This window comes from Pyrus communis, chromosome 11, assembly GCF_041283825.1.
Source record: "Pyrus communis isolate YQ-2024b chromosome 11, ASM4128382v1, whole genome shotgun sequence".
NCBI lineage: Eukaryota > Viridiplantae > Streptophyta > Magnoliopsida > Rosales > Rosaceae > Pyrus > Pyrus communis.
Genome location: NC_142575.1, coordinates 10740221 through 10746041, shown reverse-complemented (window position 1 = coordinate 10746041; position 5821 = coordinate 10740221). Strand labels below are relative to the sequence as shown.

Genomic DNA, 5821 nt, shown 5'->3' with positions numbered 1-5821 from the left:
TATTAGCATGGGAAGGAACTATTGCATGCTTAAAGTTTATTGCCTATATAATTGCTCATAAACAAATTGAGAAAGTAACAATAAATAAAATGGGTCAGGAGGAGAATATTTTGTATCAACTAGATTGCAGCAAAATACTAACTGATATTTCGAAAAGAAAAAATAAAAAATAGCTTGCAGCTGATTGTACGATAATCTCAAACTGTAAAATGTATAAAACATAAAAATATTTAGGTGGGGCTTACCACCGATGGTTGTCTAATTGGAAGCCATACAGTTCGTCCAAGAACAAGCTCATCATTACATCAGCTGCATGCATCAGAAATAAAAGAAGGAAAATAAATCCACCTACACTCCAAGGGCCAATCGTAGCTTCAAGCCAGGACTATATTGCCTAGTGAAATAAGATAGGTAGAAAGAAAAAACTAACCTCCAACTTCCATGTCCACCACACCTCAAACTTACAAGCTACTAAATGTAAGTTGCTATTCATCATTAAATATGCATGCAAGGAAACTAGAAATAGAGTAATCAGTGTACAAAAGCTTCAGAGTGATCAACACAAAACCACAGCATAGCTTCCACAATGTAAAACTTGCATACATGTTCTTCTACCCAAAAGTAGTATAACAGGTACTTTTACATAGCAGAATATTCAACATCCGAGTATGGGAGGGTAAGTGTGAGACAATCATGTCATGTTCCATTCACAGTAATAAAAGAAAACCGTGGCGAAGTAAGAACCTTGTTCCATTCCCAAGTCCTAGGATCAAGGGACCACAAGTCTGAATGAACAATTCCCTTCTTGAAGCCAGTTTTATCAGATGAAACTTCTTTGGAATAGCCACCATATAAGAAAATCTGCCATGTCAAAAAGAGACCACAAGGTCAAATCTTTGAGGAAGTCAAGACATGATATGCATATAATGAAATTGTTCTGAATCACTCACTTCATCTTGGTACACAAAAAACTGAAAACCACTTCGGGCACTTGGCCACAAGGAACCAGGCCTAGGAGTTATTTCTTGCCACTGAAATGCAACATTGCAGAAGCATTAGTTAAACATATATGTACATAAAGTAACGAACATGAATTAATAATAGTAGATTAACATGACAGAGCCAAGATCTCTACCTTGAACTGATCCAGGTCAAATACAAAGAGATCATTGTGATACCTGCACAACAAAGTATTATGTCAACTCCACATTAGCACCCCAACTCCGATTATCATGCAACAATACATTATGGCTTGGGGCAGTTAATATGTCAAGAAAACTTATGAAAGAACAGAGTTACAATAAAACCAACTTCGCAACTAAAAATGTAGTGGTTTGCATCTGACCTCGACATAGAAAATCAACACAAAATCTTGAGCTAAATAACTATGAAACTTCAAAATATTATAAAGCTGAAACGGTTGCCTCCAAGATGAGGGAACAGATTCCTGGCATTAATATAGAGCCGAAACATATACAAAACAAATTGAAGCGTCTGAAAGAAAAGTATTCGTCTGCATATGACATGATGAATACATCTGGATTTGGTTGGGATGATGAGAAAAAATGTGTTATTGTGGATAGTGATGAAATACTACAGGAGTGGGTGAAGGTAAATTTTTTTTTCTTATTCATTATCAATTAGTTTCTTTGAAAATTTTGACCTTGATTTCTTTGGGTTATTGTAGAAACATCCTAATGCATCTTGCAAACCAAATAAACCATTCCCGTTGTATCCACGATTATGTACGGTGTTTGGGAGAGACCGAGCCACGGGTAGTATGGCTGAATCAGCAGCAGATGCAATCGAAAATATGGGTTTGGAAAGTGAGGATTGTGAGACTTCCGAGATGCCTCTACTTTCACCCACCCCATCTCCTTCTGTTGCTACATCTAGTGTTTCTCAACCTCTTAGGAAGAGGAAGAGGAGTAGGAATGATGGTGATGCAAATATTGTATCTGTTATCAGTAAAGGTTGGAATAAAGCTGTTACTGAAATGAAGAAATTAGGTGAAAGTTTTACTTTTAGAGAAGCGAAAGCTAGACTACCTTCTGAGCTTCAGGTCATGGGTCTTCCATACGATCAGGTGCTAAGAATTTTAATGAAGTTAGTGAAAGATACCGATCTGATGGGTATTTGGACCACCTTGGATGACTCGCAGAAGCCAGATTTCATTAAAGTGTTTATGGAGAGCCTTTGAGCATTTGGAGTTTCAGTATTTGTGGTTTTAGTATGAGGAACTTTATCAATTTCTAGTGTTTTCATTATTACTTTAGCAAGACATTATTTGTTTTTTAAGTCAAGACAAATGTTTGATTTCGGATATTTCATGTTTAAGTTATGCATATTTCATTTTCTTTGGTTAAGTTCTAAATGTTTAAACCCTAAAACGTTTACGATATGCATGATCATTAAACTTATATATTTTTCAACATTTCTCATGTGCTCTTGTGTGGTTTGTCGTGTTCCTGCAATGGGGAATATTTAGAGGGGTGTCCTTCTAAACAAGGCCAATTCTAATGTTTGTAGAACCTAAACTTCCTAAACAACAACAACCCACAATTGAAAGGACCAAAATTAGGGACTTAAAATTGAATTGGGGTGTGGGTTTTGCAATTTGCATAATAAAATTTGATGGGTTTGTGCTGAAAATTTGAATGGAGGTGTAGAAAACGGGAAAAATTACAAATTTTAAAGGGATTTGCATGTGAAACACAACATATACCTATTAAAATTTGGACCAAGAAAAACAAATAATGGATAATAGTGTTCAAATTTGAACAACTTACAAAAAATTAAAAAAATTTAAAAAAAATGAGTCTTGTCCCGTTCCGCGCATAAAATTGTACCAAACAATAGAGGGAACATGGGTATTTTAGTCATTTTAATCTTTTGATTCCGTTCCGTCCATGTGTTAGCAAACGCGGGATGGAACAACCGTCCTGTTCCGTCCTGCGCGTACCAAACATAACACAGAACATCCGTTCCGTTCCGTCCGCGTACCAAACGCTACCTTAATGACCTGATTGAACAAAAATCTATAACAATCTTCCAAAATAAAAAAGACAAACCTTGCTTCCTCGTGCCATGGAGTCAAACGAAGAAAGAGACTATGGATTCACAATATCAATTTATAGCTTGTTTGGAGGCAAGACTTTGTAAACTTTTTTTCGTGAGGAAATAGAATAAAATGGAGAGGAATGCAATAGAAAGATTTTTCAAGAGATCATTCATCTTAGTACTACTCTAGTCTAAACTCGTTTATTTTTGGAGTTTTGATAGGATCATTTATTTTCGGAGTTTTGATAGGATCCAATGCATGTGATTTGATATGATCTCATTCATCAAAACTTTGTATTTGATTCGTTTCAAGTTTGAACATTTTAAAGGATATCTATGTCCTGACAAGTATGGAGCTAATATTTTTATCACCAATAACATTATTCGCATGTTGTTATTTTAAATATCTAACAAGATATTTGACTATTTAATGTAAGAACTCACAATTCAAATTCAAACTTCCATTAACACATTCGTTAGAGCTACTGACTTTGCTTTGGCATATCGTTTGATTGTAGGCCAATAATACATTACCACCTCATGTGGTGCTATGGCTGAATGGGAAAAATGTAGGTGTGCTTGGGTGTCCTTCGATCGTAGGTATTTCTAATACAATAAAACGTGCATATTTTCTCTTATTATTGTCGTGCTAGTAAAGAAATAAGAGAATGTATCAAGTTGCTCATACTAGTAACTAAACTCTTTAGAACTCAGCAACATAAAATGTTATATATGCATTGAGTTTACTGCATTACTTTGAAGAAACACTTTGGTCCATGGTACCTGATGCATGGGCTTCCCTGGTTAACATAGCTCTAGCCAATAAGGGGCTGCCACGGCAGTATCTCCGGCTTGTGTTTCTTTTTCTCTTATTTTCTAATTTTTTAGAAGAAGTATGATATTCATTAATAATGTAGGAATACGTTAAGGTTGGTCATTGTGTAGCTTAACCAAACTTTCTATTCCTTTAGCGTAAAATATATCGTTGTAGTAAAAATAAATAAATAAATTTATTAATTTATATGAAATAATGTTCTATATTTAAAAATTGCTTTTATTAGCACTTTAAATTTTCATAGTGCACTCCTTATAAGCTTTAATTTTTTTTCCTTTCTAAATATAAAAATTTGGAGTACAATGAGATACTTTTAATGACAATAATAACACCTTAAAAATGGTATTTTTTTTCAATGTTATATATTCAAGTGAAACTTTAAAGTTAGAGTTTTTGAAGTTTTTTTTTCTTGTTTGGTTGTCTAAGATTGAACTGCTTTTGATTATTTAGTGAACATTATGTTTATAGTTCTTTTTATTTATTATTAGTGACATTTTAAAACTTGCAATCAGTGAGTGCTAAACTTTGTTTTGGTTTAAGTGATTACTTTCTTTGTGTCAATACATTGTCCTACCTTTAATAAAAAAATAAAAATAAATAAATAAATAAAAATAAAAATAAAAAATCTATCTTAATATGGGCCCTTTTATTAATTTCGCACAAGGCCCCAAAATCTCAGAGACGGCCCTAAGTGCCATGTAGAATATGTCTAAACTGACCCATGTTTGTTGCAAAATCTCGTTGGAAAGCTGCAAACCCCCGGTAAAGTGTCCCCTTCTAGTTCCACTTCTGCCTCGACCCACCACAGCGCAAAAGTTGTAGCCTCTCTAGCAGACATACACTTTGCAAACATCGGAGATTTGATTCCTCCAGTATTTAGCGCCATTGCAACCACAAAAGTGCCATTTGCATCTCGGATCACCATTCTCATCCCACCCTGATCATGTCGCTTATCCCAAGCCCCATCAAAGTTGACCTTCAGCCACCCTGTTGCAGATTTCCTCCATTTTTTGTAGTTTACTAAACTTTTTACAGTTATGCTTCCCATGCCACTGTTAAACTCCTCAAGTCAGGCTTAGGATTTACACTGAATATCCAGTGGACTCATTGCCACACCTCTCCATAGGAATGCATTTCTATCTATCCATATTTTCCAAAGAAAAACCAACACCAAGTCAAAACTCTTTTTTGCAAAAGAAGACGCCAACCTCGATAGCCACTCTCTCAATCCTCCTTGTTTGTCACAGCCTGTTCTAACGCCCAGCACCCATGATAACCAAATGGAGCTCGAGCGAGGGCAATCCAGCAAAGCATGTTCAACCGTCTCCAGTTCTTTGCAACAGAATAAACATTTTGCCTCCGTTATACTATTTCCAACCCTTGGGTTAAGTTTTTAGCCCGAGAGTATTAAAGATGAATTTAAGATTTTTTTTTTCCTTAAGTAATTTTAAAAAAAAAAAAAAATTATGTAGACTATCCTAATTTAATTTTATGAACATTTTAACTAGACCTGGCATTCGTGTCGTGTTTCTCGTGTTCGTGTCATTTTCGTGTCATACCCGATAGCTTAACGAGTCGTGTCGTGTAATACCCGTTAAAGTAAACGGGTAATATGACCCGACCCGAAATCAACCCGTTAATATTTTCAGGTAATATGACCCGACCCGTTACCCGTTAAGAAAAATATATTTTAAATCAATAAAAATGAAAATGAAAAACATATTTTGACCCAAAAAAATGTAAAACATAATACTAAATCAGTATATGCATACTAAATTTCGGAGTTGGCCCCTTAATGAAAGTTGTAAAGCTTTTTATTACGAGTGATTACATTTTTCACACTTCTACAATAATTATTATTAATTTTATTAATTTTTCACTAAAATAAATAACATTGTTCATGAGATTTTGAGGGTTTTAAAAATC

At 34.7% G+C, this 5821-nt stretch overlaps 1 long non-coding RNA gene across 1 annotated transcript; it reads right to left on the bottom strand.

The window, feature by feature from the left end:
- Window positions 1–805: 805 nt before the first annotated feature.
- LOC148692882 (uncharacterized) lies at window positions 806–1314 on the bottom strand. Its single transcript, XR_015953042.1, has 3 exons — window positions 1136–1314; window positions 951–1031; window positions 806–861 (listed from the first exon to the last, which is right to left on the bottom strand). It is a non-coding gene; the product is annotated as an uncharacterized LOC148692882 (long non-coding RNA).
- Between the last annotated feature and the right edge of the window lie 4507 nt (window positions 1315–5821).